At 43.8% G+C, this 21,366-nt stretch overlaps 1 long non-coding RNA gene across 3 annotated transcripts in view; it reads right to left on the bottom strand.

Annotated features, from left to right (window-relative positions):
• Positions 1-21,366, bottom strand: part of LOC140466798 (uncharacterized) — an 80,973-nt gene that overhangs the window by 22,224 nt on the left and 37,383 nt on the right. The window lies entirely within an intron of this gene.

The raw sequence follows: 21,366 nt of genomic DNA, 5'->3' as shown, positions 1-21,366 counted from the left end.
ATTGTACTGTGCCCCACAGAGATCTGGAAAATCCCAGTCTCCATCCCTAGCCTGTGTTGCTGCGTCTCTCTGGAGTACAGAATTCTGCTGGCTCAGGATCTGGAGTAGCTGCAAGAGTGAGAGACGCTGACAGACACAGCAATTAGACAAACACAGTGAGGGATACCACATAGAGAGAGAGACTGAGTGATATCACCAGAGTGCAGGAAGGCATCAGGATCAAACAATCATGAAGGAAAAACAGGTTTAGCTTCATGATACACTGGTAACAGTGATCAGGGATAAATAGCCTGTGAGCAGACAAAGTAATGGACTAGTGATATTGTTGCTAAAACATGTATCCCAAACCTCAGCTAATGTTCAGGAGAGACAGGTTTGAACCACATCATCTGAAATGGTGGAATTTGAAATAAATTATTTTAAAAATAGTAATTGACAATCTATAAATACCATTACTGATGTACAATAAATCCAAATACTTATCATTCAGAAAAGAACATCTGCCCATCCTCACGTGGTCTGCACAACATAGCCACAGCAAAGTGTTTACCTCCCAATTACCCTCTGAAATGGCCGAGCAAGCTACTCAGCTTAAGGGCAGCTAGGAGTGGGCAAGAAAGGCTAGTCAGCCAGAGACACCCACATCCCATACCTGATTTATAATAAAAAAATCCATTAGGATGGGGTCCCACTGGAACTGAGCTGGGAACAGTGTCCTGGCCTATTATGTCGGTAGGTTTATGGACAGGGCATTAAACTGACAGAGGGTTCAGATGAAAGGAGCTTTGCAAATCCAAATAGAAAAGATGACACATGTGAACAGCATGGGGATGTGGCTGAAGACAAGCAGAAAGGAAAAGGATGGGACAAATTTTTACTAAAACTGAACATCAGTGAATCGATTTGTGACAGGAAATTGTGGGAAAGAGTAAATTATGTTTTTTTTGGAATGGACAAAGTCTCTGCAGCAAGGTAGACTGATTTGTGACACAGAGATAAAAGAGATTTAGACACGAGGGAGACGTGGTTACAGGACGAACAACAGTTGGAACATAAATATTCAATGGTTTAACCTTGCGGAAACTCAGGCAAAATGGACAACGCTAACAATAATAGATAACAAAGGCATGACAGAGAAAGCATTTAGTCTCAGATCATGAAGTAGAGTCAGTCTGCATGTAAATTCTGGCTACTACTTGCCAAAGACACAAGCAGCAGAACAGTTTAAGCCACTGAACAACATTCCATTGCTCATCATTGCTTTAAAGAGGAACTCATTGGAATTCTTAATAAAGGCATTGTGATAATTTAGTGAAACTTCAATATTCATATAATCTTGACAACCACACTGACAAGAGTGATATTCGAAGAGGAGATTGTAGTATTTTTCTCAGTGTTTCTTTGAATAACACATTGTGCAACTGGCAAGGGACGTAACTACCTCAGAGCGACCGTTGTGTCATGAAACTTAGTGAGTAATGTCACCTGGGGAGATCCTCTGGGAAATTGTGTAAAGTGCAGTTTAAAGGAAATATATAGTTTTAAAGTGAATCACAGAAAGGACAAGAAACAAAAACAGCCAATTACATGGGTTTGAGAGGAGAACTGACCAAGGTAAACAGGCTAAACAGACTGAAACGTGTCTGTGAATGAACAGTGGAAATCATTTGGAGGAACAGTGTAAATCACTCAAAAAAAAAAGGACGTTCCATTGAAACAGACAAATTCTCAGCAAGAAATTCCCACCCATCCCTCACTCAGGACAAAATGGATCATATCAGATTATGAGGCTTAGATGATTACCACAAAGTACATAAAATCCTGAAATGAGAGAGAGTTTAAGCAGTAAGTGTTAAAGGGTTGCAAAGGGTCTGCTAGCAGGAGGAGGGCAATGGGAAGAGGAATCTTTGTCAGGGTTTAATGACACGATAAGAAGAGGGAGAGCCGAAGGTGCTGGAGGTGGTGAGAGTGTTACAGAGAGTGGCCCGGGCCTGAATGGTGTTACAAAGCCAGTACGGATTGCTGCAGCTGGAGGGGTTTGTAGAGGCAGGGAGACACACATGTATTTTTATTTATTCATTCAATGGATGAGGGTGACACTGATTGGACCAGCATTCTTTGCCCCACTGCTAATTACCCAAAGGGCAGATGAGAGTCAGCCATATTGCTGTGGGTCTGGATTCACATGTAGGCCAGACCTGGTTAGAATGTCAGATGTTCTTCTCTAAAACAGCTAAGTAAACCTGATGAGTTCTTCCGACTGATCAACAATGCTTTTATGGAGGCCACACCAATGTCTTGTACAGCCACAACATGACATCCCAACTCCTACTCACAATGCTTTGCTCTATGAAGGTAACCATCCCAAACACATGCTTCAACAACCTGTCAACCAGTGTCGCCACTCTCAAGGAACTGTGTACCTGCAGCCCTGGGTTACTGATTGACAACACTACCCAGGGCCCAAACATTAACTGTACAAGGCCCGTGCTGGTTTGTTTCACCAAAATGGAACACTTCACATTTATTTAATTAAACTCCATCTGCTATTCTTCAGCCCACTAACCGAGCAGTACTGTTCATCCTGTTGTATCATAGATAACCTTCTTCACTGTCCACTTTACCACCAATTCCAGTGTCACCCAAAAAACTTACTTACCAGGAAACCAATACTCCCATCCAAACCATTTATCCAAATGACAAACAATAGTGGACCCACTGCACTGCTGGTCACATGCCTCCAGTCAGAAAAACAACATGTCTCCCACCACCCTCTGTCTCCTACCATCAAGCCAATTTTGCATACAGTCCCCTCGCTCCTCCTGAATTCCATATCATTTTACAATGATCTAGGCTTATTACCCAGTTTACCACATGGAACAGAGAACACAGAACAGTACAGTTCAAGACCCTTCGGCCTTTATGCCATGCCAACCTTTTATCCGTCTGTAAGATTAAACAAACCTTCATTTTACTGCCATCCATGTGCCTACCCAAGAGTCTATTAAATATTCCTCATGCATCTGACTCTCCTACCACCGCTGGCAGTGCATTCCAACCACGCAACACTCTGTAAATAACCTATCTCTGAAATTCTCCTTACTCATCCACCAATCACCTTAAAATTATTTATGCCCACTGCCAAAAGCCATTTATGCCATGGTATAAAGAAGTCTCTCACTACTCACTCTATCTATGTCTCACATCTTCTTGTTCACCTCTATCAAGTCGCCCCCCCCCACCCTTCTTCACTTCAATGACAAAAGGCATACCTCCTTGAACCTTTCTTCATAAGACATGCTCTCCAGCACAGGCAGCATTCTGGTAAATCTCCAATTTACCGTCCCTAAAGCTTCAACTGCCTTCCTGTAATGAGGGGATCAGAACTGAACACAATATTCCAAGTGGGGTCTAACCATGGCTCTATAGAGATGCAGCATAACCTCACGGCTTGAAAACCCAATCCCCCAGCAATTGAAAGGCAACACAATATATTCCTTCTCAACAAGTCTATCAGCTTAGGTGATAACTTTGAGGGATCGATGGACGTGGAACCCAAGATCTTTCTGTTCCACAACACTACCAAGTATTCGGCCTTTAACCCTGTATTCTGCATTCAAGTTCGACCTTCCAAAATGAATCATTTCACACTTTTCCAGATTAAACTCCATCTGCTACTTCTCAGCCCAGCTCCGCATCCTGACAATATCCTGCTGCAAACTACAACAGACGTCCACACTATCCAGCATTCCACCAACCTCCACGTCATTGGCAAAATTACTAACCCATTCTTCCACAACCACATCCAAGTAGCTTATAAAAAAAACAAAGAGCAGAGTTCCTCCAACACCACTGCAGAACACCACTGGTCACCAAGCTCCATGCTGAATGCTTCCCATCTATCATCACCCTCTGTCTTCTATGAGCTACGAATTCCATATCCAGACAGACAAGTTTCCTGTATCCCATGCCTCTGTATTTTCTGAATGAGCCATAAATGCGTTTTGTCACATTCTCGAAGGATTCAATAAGATTTGTGAGGCATGACCTGTCCCTTACAAAGCCACGCTGACTATCTTTAATCAAACTATGGTTTTCTACCAAGTCATAAATCTGCTCTCTCAGAGTCCTCTCCAATAATTTGCATACCACAGACAGAAGAAAGTGAGGTCTGTAATTCCCAGGATTATCCCTATTCCCTTTCTTGAACAAGGGAGTAACATTTGCCGCCCTCCAATCATCTGGTACTACTTCGGTGGACAGTGTGGGTGCAAAATTGAAAAGTGTGGTGCTGGAAAAACACAGCAGGCCAGGCAGTATCCGAGCAGCAGGAGAATCGACGTTTCGGGCATAAGCCCTTCTTCAAGCCCTGTCTCCTAGTGTGGGTGCAAAGGTCATCGCCAAAGGCGCAGCAATCCCTTCCCTCACTTCTTGCAGTAACTTTGGTCATATCTCGTCGGGGCCAACAGACTTATCTATCTTTATGTTTTACACAATTCTCAGCACATCCTCCTTCTTAACATCAACCTGTTCACATATATCAGTCCTTTTCACGCCGTCCTCACAAACGACAAGGTCTCTCTCAGTAGAGAATACTGAAGCATAGTGTGCATTAAGGACGTCCCCTACCTCCTGTGACTCCAGGCACAAGTTCCCTCCACTATCCCTGACCGGCCATACCCTCACGCTGACCATCCTCTTGTTCCTCACATAAATGGAGAATACCTTACAGTTTTCCTTAATCCTTCCCAACAAAGTAATGGAAAGGGTACTGAGGGATAGGATTTACGAATATCTGGAACGGCACTGCTTGATTAGGGACAGCCAGCACGGATTTGTGAAGGGTAGGTCTTGCCTTACAAGTCTTATTGAATTCTTCGAGGAGGTGACCAAGCATGTGGATGAGGGTAGAGCAGTGGATGTAGTGTACATGGATTTTAGTAAGGCATTTGATAAGGTTCCCCATGGTAGGCTTATGCGGAAAGTCAGGAGGCATGGGATAGAGGGAAATTTGGCCAATTGGATAGAAAACTGGCTAACCGGTCGAAGTCAGAGAGTGGTAGTAGATGGTAAATATTCAGCATGGAGTCCAGTTACAAGTGGAGTTCCGCAGGGATCAGTTCTGGGTCCTCTGCTGTTTGTAATTTTTATTAATGACTTAGATGAGGGAGTCGAAGGGTGGGTCAGTAAATTTGCAGATGATACAAAGATAGGTGGGGTTGTGGACAGTGAGGAGGGCTGTTGTCGGCTGCAGAGGGACTTAGATATGATGCAGAGCTGGGCTGAGGAGTGGCAGATGGAGTTCAACCCTGCCAAGTGTGAAGTTGTCCATTTTGGAAGAACAAATAAGAATGCGGAATACAGGGTTAATGGTAGGGTTCTTGGTCAGGTGGAGGAACAGAGGGATCTTGGGGTCTATGTACATAGATCTTTGAAGGTTGCCACTCAGGTGGATAGAGTTTGTAAGAAGGCCTATGGAGTATTATCGTTCATTAGCAGAGGGATTGAATTCAAGAGTCGTGAGGTGATGTTGCAGCTGTACAGGACTTTGGTTAGGCCACATTTGGAGTACTGTGTGCAGTTCTGGTCGCCTCACTTTAGGAAAGATGTGGAAGCTTTGGAGAGGGTGCAGAGAAGATTTACCAGGATGTTGCCTGGAATGGAGAGTAGGTCGTACGAGGATAGGTTGAGAGTTCTCGGCCTTTTCTCGTTGGAACGGCGAAGGATGAGGGGTGACTTGATAGAGGTTTATAAGATGATCAGAGGAATAGATAGAGTAGACAGTCAGAAACTTTTTCCCCGGGTACAACAGAGTGTTACAAGGGGACATAAATTTAAGGTGAAGGGTGGAAGGTATAGGGGAGATGTCAGGGGTGGGTTCTTCACCCAGAGAGTGGTGGGGGCATGGAATGCGCTGCCCGTGGGAGTGGTAGAGTCAGATTCATTGGCGACCTTTAAGCGGCATTTGGATAGGTACATGGATGGGTGCTTAATCTAGGATAGAAGTTCGGCACAACATCGTGGGCCGAAGGGCCTGTTCTGTGCTGTATTGTTCTATGTTCTATGTTCTATGTTCTAAAGCTTTTTCACGTCCCATCCTAGCTGTCCTAAGTCCATTCTTCAGTTCCTTCTTGGCTACCTTCAGTGAGTCCCCAGATTGTGGAGACAAGCCATTTCACCCAACAACTCCATACGGACCCTCTGAAGAACATCCTGCCCAAAACCACTCCCCCATTCTCCATTTACCCTAACTAACGTGTCAATCCTGCACATCCCTGAACACAATGGGTAATTTTCCATGGCTGATTCACCTAATCTGCACATCTTTGGATGGTGGCTGGAAACTAGAGCACCTGGAGGAACCCCGCGCAGACATGGGGAGAATGTGTAAAGTCCACACAGTCACCCGGGACTGGAATTGAAATCGGGTCCATGGTGCTATAAGGCAGCCATGCGAACCACTGAGCCATCGTGTCACCCCAATATTACCCTATAGAGTTCTAATGGTCCTTGCATCCTCAACCTTATGTAAGCGTTGTTCTTCCTCTTAACTAGATGTTCTACATCCTTGGAGCCTTGTCAAATGCTTTGCTGAAGTCCATGTGGACAACATTGACTGCACTGCCTTCACCTATCTCTTGGCCAGCTCCTCGAAGAGTCAATCCGGTTTGTGAAGTATGGTTTCCCACCCACAAAGACATGCTGACTATCTCTAATCAGCCCTTGCCTTTCCAAATATGCATAGCTCCTTTCTCTCAGAATCTCCTCCAATAACTGCCCCATCACTGGGCTCACTGGGCTGTAATTTCCTGGCTTTTCCCTGCAACCCTTAAGTTTAGCCGCCCTCCAGTCTTCCAACACCTCACTGTGTCTGTTGATAATATATAAATATCTCTGTTCGGGATACTGCAATCTCTTCCCTAACTTCCCACAATATTCTCAGATCGACCTAATGAGCTACTGAGGATCTATCTTTCCTTGTTTTAAGAATCCAGCACTTTCTCTTCTCTGTTGAGGATTATTTCCAAGACATCGCAATTTATTTCCCAATGTTCCCGAGCTTCCATGTCTTTCTCCAGAGCAAATACTGACAAGACTTTTTTTTTTGTTTAAGATCTCACCCATCTCCTCTGGTTCCACACACTGGTGACATTATTGACTTTTAAGGGGCCCTATTCCCTACCAAGGTATTCTTTAGCCCGTATTGAAGCTTGCACAAAGGCTTCTGAAAATTCAAATAAACCATATCCTCTGTACCATCACCCCCCCACACCCTTATCTATTCTGCTATTTATATTCACACCAACAAATAAAATCCAACAGGCTCAAAAACAAATTCTCTTTTATAAAATGTGTTTCCAAGGGTCCAGTTATTTTTTATTGATATGTCGTTTCTTACTCATTTCAGTATGCTCCTGACTTACTGTCAGGCTAATAGTATTTGTTTTTAGACTGGAAACATAAAGGATTGTGGGAATTCTTGTTTATCAATCTGAAAAAAAAGTAGCTCACAGTGTCATTGAGTAATAGAGAAGGCAAATCAATTGCTGCCAATTAATACGGAGGGAATGGAGTCTAAATATAGGGAGGTATTCCTAAAACGATGCAAGGTACAAGTCAGACTACACCTAGAATATTATGAACAGTGTGAGTGCCCAAAGGAAAGCTATTCTTGTATCAGAGACAGGCATGAGAATGTCCACTCGGCTGATGTTAGAAATGGAGGAATTTTATAATAAGAGGTGGAGTAGATTGAGAATAAACCCATTGAAGTTGAGAAAACTGAGAGAGAAACTGAATGAAACATGCAAGATTCTGAATTGCTTTGATCGGTTAAATGCAGGGAAGTTAGAAAATAGAACAGTACAGCAATAGGCCCTTCGGCCCACCATGATGCTATTCTCAACTCATCCCATCTGTATGTACATGGTCCATATCCCTCTATTCTCTGCCCGTTCATGTTTCTGTCTAAATGCTACTTCAAAACTTTACTCACATTTCTGTTTCTATAACCTCGCTTGGCAACTTGCACTCTCTGTAAAATAAACTTGCCTCACGTACCTCATTTAAACTTTCTCTTTCTCATTCTCACCTTAAACCTCTGCGCTCTAGTATTTGAAACTTACACATTGGAAAAGAGATTCTGACTATCCACATTATCTATCCCTGTCCTAACATTATATTCCTACCTGGTCGCCTGTCAGCCTCCGATACTCTCACAAACAATCCAACTTTGTTTAGATTCCTCTTACATCGAACACACCCTTAAAAACATAACCCCTTTTGTACCCTCTCCACATCCTTCCTATTTTGTAGAGATGAGAACTGCACCCAGTACTCCAAATGTGGCCAAACAAACGTTTATACAATTACAACATCAGATGCAAACCACTATACCCAACGTTGTGACCAATTAAGGCCAATTTCCCTTTGCTTTCTTTCCCATCTGAAACACTTCTGCTGCCATTGTCAGGGAGTTACTGACTTGCACCAAGATCCTTCTGTATATCAATGTCCCTCAGTATCCTAACATTCTTCTTGACTTTGACATCATCTCACACTTGTTCAGGTTAAACATAATTTGCCATTTCGCTGAACATCTTTCCAACTGATGATTAACCTCCTGCAACCTTGGAGCTCCTTGCTCATTAACCCCAACTCAACCAATTTTTATTTCACCTGCAATAATTATATTTGTCACTAACTTTCATTTCAATTGTGTGAGAATCTGCAACCAGGGGTCAGAAAATCCTAGCAAGGGCTCACCCATTTAAGATGGAGATGAGGAGGAATGTCTTCACTCAGAAGGTAGTGACTCTGTGGGAATTCCAGACTGCAGGGGATTGTCGAGGCTGGGTCAATAAGAATATTTACAGCAGAGATGGTTAGATTTTAATGAATCAGAGAAACAAGGGTTTTGTGGGAAAGGCAGGAAAGTAGATTTGAAGATCATCAGGTCAGCCATGATCTGAGTGAAGGGCAGAGCATCCTCAATGGATCCAATGGCATAATTCTGCTCCTACATCTCAACTCAGTATCTACATTATAACATTATGGGTCCCTGCTCACAAAACTCCTTTATAATGCGATTATTAGATATTTATTATTACACAGCATTTGATCTACAATAGACAATTTTGTTGATGGTTCCTTGATATGATCTGATGGAAAACCATCTCGTATACAATCCAGGATTCCATCCATTACATCCCTGATACTCATTAGGTATCCAGTCGAGATGAAGGCCACTGTCACACACAGTTACTGTACTGCCCTTGCTGCAAGTATATTCAGTGTCCTGACCGTAACCATATTGACATTATCATCACTGCCTGGTGCATACAAAGAATTCCTGCTAACGGTTACTTCTGCTTGTTTATTCTCAGCTCCTCCCAAATAGACTCCAAATTTTGATCTTCAAGTCCACATGACTGTCTCATTAATGCATTAACCTCATCCTTTCTTCACAACTTGCTGGCTTTTTGCCTGTCCTGCCTAGATCCCAACAACCCTTCAATATTCCCTTCCCAGCGATGGTCATTCTGCAGCTACATCTCCGGAATGATGGTTCCATCATATCTGTTCACTGTCATTCCATCTGCCTTATGGCGAATGCTGGGAGTCATTCCTCAGTAGAGGGGGGTTGAACGGATGGGTAGAAGTTACAGAGATAGGGAGGCTTACATGGGCTCAAGGATGTTTGAGTTAAACAGAGTTACATCTGGTCAAGAATGTCAGTGGGACAAATGGGTTTGGGGATTGGAGGAATTTACAGAGATAGAGGGAGCTGGATCAGATTCTAGAGATAGGAATAGGGATCGATGTAGGGAGAGACAGGCAGTCTGAGAGGCACAGACGGGGGTGTTTCAGGGGGAAGTGTATTGTATATACTGACAGAGTAATGGAACGTTGTAGTGATGGAAGACATTTACAGTTATAAGGCAGTTTCCAGGTTCTGAAGGCTACATAGATAGGAACGCAATGGAGAATGCCAGGTTACTGGGTTGGAGAGAGTTACACAAATGGGGAGAATTACACAAACTGAAAGAGGTTCCTGTGGTCAGGAGGGTTGGGGAGTGGAAGGGTGAGGTTTAAATAGATTAAGAAGGAAGAATTGGAGAAGGATAAGGAGGTTACAGATGGATGTAGGGATTGGATGAGCTGACATTGAAAGTGAGTCTGATGGGAACTGGAGAGTCACAAAGATTGGGGTTGGTGCTAAGGTCAGGAAATCGGCAGGGATTTCAAGGGATTACCCAACAAGCGAAAATTAAAGGGGGTCCATAGATTGGAGAGCTGCCAGGACTGGAAGAGGTTACACGGAAAGAGAGGGCTTTAAGGGCTGTAGATGTTTATGGAGATAGTGGTGGAGCTGAAGCAGTTAGCAGAGACATGAAAAGTTTTAGGACAGTACTAAGATACACACACTTTAGTTAGTTCAAGAATGGGCAGCTTAATGAGATTGGAGGAGCGAAGAAAGGTACAGACAGCAGTAGTGGCTGCAGATGTTAATGGATTATAAAGAGACTTGCAGATTAGAGAGAGTGTGGGCTTCAGATTCTGACAGCCATTGTACGAAAGTGGAGTAGCCTCGGAAAATGGCGAGTTTGCAGCTATAGAAGGTGCTGAAGGGACTGGAAGTAGTAAAAGATGTAGGGAGGGTTGTGGAAGCAGTTGGTGGTTAGAGATAGGGAACACTGCAGAGACTGCAGAGGATCATTCAGACAGGGGGATTTCTAAAAGCAGGGGAAAGTAACAGAAATAGAGAAAGTGCAGTGTCTGAAGAGGGTTCAGCAACCAGGAGGTTTCAAGGTGCAGGACAAAGTTACAAAGACTGGGACAGTTCGAGGGATCGGAGGAGCATACAAAGATAGGGAGGGCTTTCAACCCTATAGGATAGTTTGCTCCAGAGATGGGGAGAGTTTCACAACTAAAGGGAGTTAGAAAGATCAGGAGGACTTGATGTTATTGGAGCAGCTTTAACTGCATAGTTTCTCCAGAGATAGGGAGGGTTGTGGAGACTGGAACAGGTGACAGATTTAAGAATAAGGAGGACTTTTCAGAGAAACTGAAGGACGTAGGGACGGAAAATGGTGAGAGTCGCAATGACAATTATGGCAGCTCATAAAGGTAACAGAAATAAATAGTGTAGTGATAAGGGGAGCACATTAAAGGTAAAAAGATTTGTAGTGACTGAAGGAGATTACATGCAAGGGGAGTAGGGACTACTCGAGTTTACAGAGATTGAGTCTGGTTGAGAGAGGAAGAGTTCATTGGCATCATTAGGACTGTAGAGACTAAATTCCATGATAGGGACAATAGAACTTGATGGTATCCACAGCCATGGAGGATGTTAACAGGTGGAGGAGGTTCCTAAGGTCAGGATTCCTTGGGAGATTTCACAGATAGCGAGATTCTCAGGTAGAAGCCTGACATAGTTACAAAGACAGGGAGGTATTTCAGGTCTGGAATGGATTACACAGATCTGGACAGCTCAATGGACTGAATAAATTTTCACAAATAAGGAAGGGTTGGAGGAGCTGGAGAAGTTTACCCAGATATGGATGCTTGGAGAGTTTAAAGGCAAATACATTGACATGGAGGATGGTATTGATAGGAGGAGCTTACAAGGATAGACAGGACTGTCGGGGTTTACAGGGATGAAGGAATTTAGTATCTACTGGAGAGGTTTAGGGATTAGGGTGTTAGGCATTAGAGAACCTGACAGAGACAGAGAGCATTGTGTGGACTAGAGGAGATTCCAAACAGAGGAAGGATTATCGGGACTGGAGGATATTACAGAGATGGCTAATACAGCATGGACCAGGATTGATGCCTGGGACCTCCTGTGCTGTCTCAGTGAGGACCAGTACAGCAGAGGGGAAAGCAGGACCCTCACAAGATGGTGGTATTGAAGACTTCAATGTAGCTGTTCCTTGCCCAGCATTGTAACTATGTCCTATATCTTCAGCTATGTTTCTGTTATGGGTGGAATATCCCAGCCCCAGAGACAATCCATGTTCTCAGCTCATCTGCCTTACCAATAAGTCCTCGTGTATTACCAGTCAGCCAACCTCACCCCATCCCCAACTAAGGGATACTGATGTCCCTCTGGTTCAAGTCCAATTGACAGGTCACTTATAGCCCAGAAGCGATCCCAATGATCCAAGAATTAAAAACCCTGCCCCGACACCTGCTCCTCAGCCACACATCCATCTGGCCTATCTTTCTATTTCTATCCTCACTGGCATGTGGCACTGGGAGTAATCTGGAGATCACTACGCTTGAGGTGCTGCTTTTCAACTTCTTACCTAACGCCCACTATGCATTTCACAGGACCCCATCCCTTTGTCTACCTCTGTCATGTGGACCGATGTGCACAATAACCTCTGGCTGTTCACCCTCCTCTTCAGAATTTTCAGTAAGCGCTCAGAGGCACCCTTGACCCTGGTACCCGGGAGGCAGCACACCATCCTGGGGTCACTTCTGCAGCCACACAGTCTCCTGTCTATCCCCCTCATAAGTGAGTCTCGTGGCAAACAGAGACTGGGCTGAACTACCTGCAGTCAGGGCTATATTTGGAAAGTGGAGTATTTAAAAGTGATACAGTGAGGATCCATGGCCAGTATGTGAATAAAGTGGGAATGACAAAGGAAGCAAGTCCAGTGAATACTGATCAAGTGATATCGTGAGTTTGATAAAGAAAATACAGTGCAATAAAATCAGGTGAAGCCATTCACAAGTATAGAGAGGGCAAGCAATGGCCATGAAATATCCTTGGCAGACACTATTAAGGAAACGCTACAAGATATTTTATGACTACAATCAGAGTCAGAGGATTCCCAGCTAAAGAGTGCAACTTGTTGGAAACCAAAGGGATAATCTGTACATTGAGGCAGAGGAAGTAGGTGAGGCCTTCAATTAATACTTCCCTTCTATATTCAGACACGAGAAAGACATTGTAGCCGCAGATTTCCGTTGAGATGGTGAGGTTTGGGAATATGTTAATATCAATAAGGAGGAGGTATTAAATGTTTTTACAGGCATAAAGGGGGAGAAATCCCAGTGCCGAATGAAATGTATCCCAGGCTGCTATGGGAGGTAAAAAAGGAGATTGCTGGATCCCTGGCGGATATATTTAATACTTTGCTGGCCACAGGTGAAGTGCCGAATGACTGGAGGATCGCAAATGTGGTTGCTTTGTTCAAGAAGGGCAGCAGGGATAGGCCAGGCAATTACAGAGTAGATAGTCTGACAACAGTGGGAGGGACATTATTGTGGACAATTCTGAGGGACAGAATGAATCAATAACTGGAAAGTCAGGAAACAATTAGGGATAGTCAGCATGGATTTGGTAAAGGAAAATCCTGTCTGATGAATTCAGCTGAGTTTTCTTGGAAATCACGAATAAAAATATTGATGAGGGCAGTGCAGATGATGTGTGTTCCTTGGAGTTCACTATGGCCTTTGACAAGGTCCCACATGGAAGGCTGGTTCAACAGACCAATGGCATCCAAGGCAAGTTGGTAAATTGGATACACAATTGGTGGACGGTTGGTTTTGTGTTTAAAATTCTTTCACCAGTGGGTGTACCACAGGGATCGGTGCAGGAACCATTGCTGTTTGTATGTGCATGAATACCTTGGATGTGAAAGCAGAAGGTATCATCAGTCGGTTTGCAGATGACATGAAAGGTGAGGGTGTTGTCTCAGTGACGGGATGCTCTCAGGCTACAGTCTGAAGCTTGAGGCTGGGACAGAATTTCAAGAGATTCATTTAAATAGACAAGGCAGCCAAGAGCACAGCAGGCCATGAGGGAAAACTGACATAACAGGCCTAAAAGGTAAGGCAGATGAACTTGGTGCATGGACATGGGACTGGGACACGATAGGTATGACAGAAACACAGCTGATGGAGGGACAGGACTGACAGCTGAAAGTTCCAGGGTACAGATTCTACAGGATGGAGAGAACAGGCGGTGAGAGCGGAGGGGGAGTGGGGTTTTTGATCAGTGAAACATCACTGCTGCATTTAGAGAGGATATTCCTGGGGATCGCCCAGTGATGCTGTAATGGTGGAAATGAGAAATGAGATTGGTCATCACTTTGATATGACTGCACTACAGTCCCTCAGTAGTCAGCAGGAAATTGAGGAGCAAATACGTCGGGAGATCTCAGGTACCTGCAAGAATGATAGGGGTGTAATGGTCGGGGATTTTAACTTTCCAAACCTAGACTGGGCTGCCAGAGTGGTCAAAGCTTGGATGGGAGGGTTTTGTTAGGCTTGTTCTAGAAAACTGTACCAGTCAGATTGTAAATGATCGGACTACAGGAAGGGGTATAACATGGCCTTCGCTTGGGAAACAATTTAGGGAAAGGGACTGAGGTGTTCGTGGGGCAACACTTTGGCAAAGTTACCATAATAGCATTAGTTTGAAAATAGTGATGGAAATGAACATGGCTGGTCCACAAGTTATTGATCAAAACTGGCCTTCCCTGAATCCAGAAGCGATGAGTGAGGAGTTTTAACAGTTGCTTGTGGAGGCTATTTGCAGGTAAAGGGACGTCAGGCAGATGGGAAGCTTTCAAAAGAGAGGTAAAATGAGAGTTCAGGTCCAGCATATTCCTGTTAGTGTGAATGACAATGCGTATACAAGTAGGAAACACTGGATGACTGGGGGTATTGTGGTTCTGGTCAACAAAAAGGGGGCACGTGTCACATATAGCCACCTGGATTAATGGAATCCATTAAAGAACATTGCAGGTGGAGTAATTCACTTCAGAGGGAAATCAGGAGAGCCCAAATGGGATCACAAAAAGCGTTGGCAGATCAGGCTGTGGAAAACCGAAAGAGATTCTTCAAGTATATTAACAGCAGAAGATTAACTGGGGCAGAATATGGCTCCATGAAGACGAATGAGTGGACCCAGAGGAGATGGGCGAGATCCTGAACAAACGTTTTACGTTTGAACTTACTGTGGAGGAAGACTGGGGAGGTCAGGGAAAAAAAACAGTGATGTCTTCAAAAGACTCACGTAAAAGAACAGGAGGTACTGACGTTTCTAAAATGCATGGACAAATCCTTGGAAACTAATCAAGTATATCCCAGGGTACTGTGGGAAGCTCAAGAAGAAGTTGTGGGGTCCCTTAAAGAGATTTTTCTAACTCCGACATCCACAGGTAATGAGCTGGAAGCCTGGAGGGTGGATAATGTTGTGCCAGTGTTTAGGAAAGGCTGTGAGGGAAATCCAGGGACATCAACACCAATTAGCTTGATGTCAGTGGTGCATATGTTGTTGGAAGACATTCTGCTGAACAGGAGTTACATGCATTTGCAACGGCAAGGATTGATTAGGGATAGTCAGCACAGCTTTGGAGTACTGCACAGAATTCTGATCATCCTGATTTAGGAAGCATTTCCTGAAACTGTAAATGGAACAAAGATTGACGAAGACGTTACTGATACTGGAGGGTTTGACAGAATCGGAGAGGTTGGATAAGCTGGAATGCAACAAGGCGGGGGGATGAGACAGCTTTGGCAGATAAGGTTCAGGAGAATGCAAATAATTGTCTACAGCACACAAGTACAAAAAAGCAACTGTAGACACTAGGGCTCCTCAAAGATCAGTGAAGCCATCCAAGTGTAGAACCACAGGTGATGGGCAAGACCCTAAATGAACATTTCATGTCAAAACGCACTGTGGACAAAGACGAGGAAACAAAGGGAAAGAAAAAGTGATGGCTTGTAAAGAGTCCCCATTACAGAAGAGGGGGTGCTGGAGGTCTTAGAACACAAATGTAGAGAATGCCCTAGATCCTGAACAAGTGTATCCCAGAACATTGTGGCAAAGTAGTGGCAGGGACACGAGCAGAGATTTTTGTATCATTGTCTTTCGCATTTCCACTGGGTGTAGGTGGCTGAGGGGTGACCTTATAAAGGTTTAGCAAACTATGAGGTGCACAGGTAAATTGATTAGCCAACGTCTTTACCCCAGGGAAGGGGAGTCCACAACGAGATGGGATCGAACTGCAGAAGGAGAAGGTGTAAGCAATTCTGGAAAGTGTAAAAAAAAATAAGTCCCCTGGGCCAGATGAGACTTCTCCTTGGTGTGTCTGGGAGGGTAGGAAGGAGATTGCCGAGCCTTTGGCTTTGATCTTTATGTCATCATTGTCTATAGGAATAGGGTTAGAAGGCTGGAGGATAGCAAATGTGGTCCACTTGACGAAGAAGGGGAATAGAGACAGCCTGGTAATTATAGAGCTGAGAGCCTTACTTTGATTCTGGGTAAAGTGTTGGAAAGGTTGTAAAAGCTAGCATTTATAATCATCTGGAGATGAATAGGTTGATGAGGGATAGTCAGCACGGTTTTGTGAAGGGTAGGTCATGCCTCACAAACCTTACTGACGTATTTGAGAAGTGACCAAACAGGTGGATGTGGGTAAAGTAGATCTTGGTAGTGCAGATGAACAGAGAGATCACTGTGTCCATGTACATGGATCATTGAAAGTTGCCACCCAGCTTGATAGGGTTGTTAAGAAGGCATTCAGCATCTGAGCTTTTATTGGAACAGAGCTTGAGTTTCAGAACCGTGAGATAATGCTGCAATTGTACAAAACTCTGGTAAGGTGACATTTGGAGTGTTGCCTATGGTTCAGATCACCGCATTAGAGGAAAGATGTGAAAGATTTGGAAAGGGTCCCGAGGAGATTTATTAGGATGTTACCTGGTACGGAGGGAAGATGTTATGAGGAAGGCTGAGGGACTTGAATCTGTTTTTGTTTGAGAGAAGATGTTTGAGGCCAATTAATTGAGACAGGTAAGATCATCAGAGGGTGAGATGGGTTGAACAGTGAGAGTCTTTTCCCTCGGATGGCGATGCCTAGCATGAGGGCAGATAGCTTTAAATTGAGGTAGTGATTAATATTAATATTAGTTAAAGGATATGCGACAGAAGCCAGAGGTAGGTTCTTTACTCAGAATAGTAGGGGCATGGAATGTATTGCCTGCAATAGTAGTGGACTCGCCAACTTTAAGGGCATTTAAACAGTCATTGAATAGGCATATGGATGAGAATGGAATAGGGAAGGTTAGATGGGCTTCAGATCGGTTCCACAGGTTGGCGTAACATCAAGGTCCGAAGGGCCTGTACTGCGCTGCCATGTTCTATGTTCTGTGTTCTCAAGGGCATAAGTATGAGATGGGAGAGAAAAAAACTTAAAAGGGATTGGAGGAGAACATTTTCCACACAGAGGATGGTGTATGTATGGAATGAGCTTCCAGAGGAAGTGGTTGAGAAAAGTACAATGACAACATGTAAAAGACATTTGGGTAGGTACATGGAGAGGAGAAGGCTTGAAGGGATATGGGTCAAATACAGAGGAATACGACTCGTTCAGGGACTCTGTTCAGTATGGGCTACTTGGATTGAAGGAACTGTTTCCATTCTGCATGACTCTGTCTCCAGTCATTGGAGGATGAGACTATGAGATAAGGCATGTTGTAGACACTGAAGCAAGTTACAGATATGGGAATTTTAGTCTAGAATACAGTGCATTTCAAATATATGGAGGGACTATCAGAAAGGGAGGAGGATACAAGGACGGGAACTGTTATTGGAGTTAAAAATTATTGAAGACACTGGTCCACAAGACATGCCACAGATACAGTGTTGCAGAGTAGTGAGTCTCAGTACAACAGAACTTACAGCAGGGGTGGGGATTGAGCCTGGGGTGTGTCTGTACTGTGCTCCTCCTCCAGCACTGTATCTATGTCATGTTTTGTTAGCCGATGTTTGGAGCCCTCTCATTGCTCTCTGCCCTGTCCACTGTTCGTGATCTTACCTCAGTGCAGGATTTATTGAAGACTCCAGATCTCCCTGCCCTTTGTCTCTATGGCTAACCAACCATCTTTAATGTGGTGATGGATGAGGCACCCAGCAGCTGGGAAGTCTACCGAGTCAGGAAATTCCTGACTACCGACAGGAGACAGAGAAATAGACAGAATGGGAAATTAGACTGATCCAGTGAGGGATACACATGGAGAATGGCACTTAGTCCCACAGACATCTGGAAAATCCCAGTCTTCATCCTTGGCCTGTGCTGTTGGGTCTCTCTGGATTGGAGACTTCACTTGGCTCAGGATCTGGAGTAGCTGCAAGAGCGAGAGACGCTGACAGAGGCAGCAATTAGACATTCATGGTGAGGGATACCACATGGAGAGAGACTGAGTGATATCACCAGAGTGCAGAAAGATTTCAGAATGAAACAATCATGTAGGAAGAATAAGTTTAGGTTCCTGATGCACTGGTATCAGTGCTCAGGGATGAGCAACCTTTGAGCAGGTGAAGTGATGGCCTCGTGGTATTATTGCGAGGGCATGTATCCAAATCCAAAATCAGAAATGGTAGAATTTGTAATAATGTTTTTTTTAAAATATTGCAATTAACAATACATGAATAATTACGAAATCATTGCTGATGTCCAAAACAATGTTGTTCATCAAAAAGACACTTGGGGACATCTGCCATCCTCACGTGGTCTGCATGATATACCCACAGTAAAGTGTTTGCCTCTCAATTACACTCTGAAATGGCCGAGCAAGTTACTCAGTTCAAGGGCAGCTAGGGCTGGGCAAGAAAGACTGGTCTGCCAGAGACACCCACATCCCATACCTAATTTACAAAATAATCCATTAGGATGGTTCCACTGGAACTTGCTGGGACCGGTGTCCTGGCAAAGTACTTCAGTAGGTTTGTGGACAGGGCTTTCAACTGACAGAGAGGATGCAGGGACAGGGTTCGGGTGAAAGGAGCTTTCCAAATCCAAAGAGAAAAGGTGAAGCATTGAAACAGCATGGGGATGTGGCTGAAGACAAGCAGAAAGGAAAAGAAAGGGACAGAGTTTAACTAAAACTGTCAGCGAATCAATTTGTGACAGGAAATTGTCGGAAATAGTAAAGTACGTTTTTCTTGTGGAATGGACAGAGTCTCTGCCATAAGGTAGATAGACTTGTGACACAGAGATAAAAGAGGGTTAGACATCAGGGTGATGTGGTTACGGGGTGAACATAAAGTGAACATAAATATTCAATGGTTCACCACCTTGCAGAAATTCAGACAAAATGGACAAAGCTATCAATAATGGATAACAAAGGCATTACAGAGAAAGCATTTGGCCGCAGATCACGAAGTAGAGTCAGTCTGCATGTAAATTCTGGCTACTACTTGCCGAGGACACAAGCAGCAGAACAGTTTTAGCCACCGAACTGCATTTCATTGCTCACTGTATTAAACAGGAACTCATTGGAATTTTTAATAAAGGCATAATGACAATTCAGTGAAAATTCAAAATTTGTATAATCTTGACAATCACACTGACAACAGTGATATTGGAAGGGAAGTTCGGAGAATTTTTTCAGTGTTTCTTTAAATAACACATTGTGCAACTGGCTAGGGATGTAACTATGTCAGAGCAACCGTTGTGTGATGAAACTTAGTGAATGAGTAATGTCACCTGGAGAGATCCTCTAGGAAATTGTGATAAAGTGCATTTTAAAGAAATATAAAGTTTTAAAGTGAATCACAGAAAATACAAGCAACAACTAAAAACAAAAATAGCCAATTACATGAATTTGAGAGGAGAACGGACCAAGGTAAACAGACTAAACAAACTGAAATATGTGTCTGTAAATGAACAGAGGAAAACATTTGAAATAACAATATAAATCACTCAACGAAAGGACATTCCATTGAAACAGACTAAACCTCAACAAAAAACTCACACCTGTCCGTCACTCAGGACATAATCCATCCAATTAGATTTTGAGGCTGAGAAGACCACCAAAAAGTACTTAAAATCCTGAAGTGAGAGAGTGTTTTAGGAGTAAGTGTTAAAGGGATTGCAAAGAATCTGCTAGTAAGAGGAGGGCAGTGGGAAGGGGAATCATTTTCAGGGTTCAATGACACGATAGGAACAGGGAGAGATGAAGGTGCTGGAAGTGGTGAGTGTGTTACTGAGAGTGGTCAGGGCCTGAACGGTGTTACAAAATCAGTACGGATTGCTGCAGCTGGAGGTGTTTTCAGAGGTAGGGAGGGACATTAGTATTTTTATTATTCATTCATGGGATGTGGGTGTCACTACCTTGACGAGCATTCTTTGACCCCACTGCTAATTCCCAGAGGGCAGCTCAGAGTCAGCCATATTGCTGTGGGTCTGGATTCACATGTTGGCCAGATCTGGTGAGAATATTTGATGTCCTTCCCTAAAGCAGGTAAGTGAACCTGATGAGTTCTTCCTACTGATCAGCAATGCATTTATGGTGGCATCACCAATGTCCTGTACAGATACAACATGACATCCCAACTCCTACTCTCAATGCTCTGACCAATGAAGGTAACCATCCCAAACGCCTGCTTCACCAGCCTGCCTGCCTGTGACACAACTTTCAAAGAACTGTGTACCTGCATCCCAGTGTCTTTGATTGACAACACTACCCAGGACTCGAACATTAACTATACAAGTTCCACCATGGTTTGTTTCACCACAATGGAACACTTCACATTTATCTAATTAAACTCCATCTGCTATTCTTCAGCCCACTATCCCAGCAGTATTGTTAATCCTGTTGTATCATAGATAACCTTCTTCACTGTCCACTTTACCACCAATGTCAGTTTCACCCAAGAAGCTTACTTACCAGGAAACCAATATTCCCATCCAAACCATTTATCCAAATGACAAACAACAGTGGAGCCAATACACCGCTGGTCACCTGCCTCTAGTTAGAAAAACAACATGTCTCCCATCGCCCTCTGTCTCCAAACATCAAGCCAATTTCGTATCCAGTGAACTGGCTCCTCCTGAATGCCGTATCCTTTTGCATTGATCTGAGCTTATTACCCAGTTTACCAGACAGAACTTAGAACACAGAACAGTACAGAACAAGACCCATCGGCCATGATGCCATGCCAACATTTTATCCGACTGTAAGATCAAACTAACTTCCATACCCTTCATATTACTATTGTCCATGTGCCTATCCAAGAGTCTATTTAATGTCCCGAAAGTATCTAATTTTACTATCACCATTGTCAGTGCATTCCAACCACCTACCATTTTCTATCCTCTTATCTAAAGTCTCTCATTATTCACACTCTCTGTGCCTCTCATCACATTGTTCACCTCTACCAAGTCTTCCCGTGCCCTTCTTCACTCCAGTGAGAAAAGCCTTAGCTCCCTCAACCTTTAATGCCCTCCATTCCAGGCAGCATCCTGGTAAATCTCCTGTGCAAGCTCTCTAAAACTTGCACATCCTTCCTGTAAAGAGGGGACCAGAACTGAACACAATATTCCAAGTGTGGTCTCACCA

The sequence above is a fragment of the Chiloscyllium punctatum genome, chromosome 44 (assembly GCF_047496795.1).
Source record: "Chiloscyllium punctatum isolate Juve2018m chromosome 44, sChiPun1.3, whole genome shotgun sequence".
NCBI classification, from domain to species: domain Eukaryota; kingdom Metazoa; phylum Chordata; class Chondrichthyes; order Orectolobiformes; family Hemiscylliidae; genus Chiloscyllium; species Chiloscyllium punctatum.
This window is presented reverse-complemented; position numbering and strand designations above follow the sequence as displayed.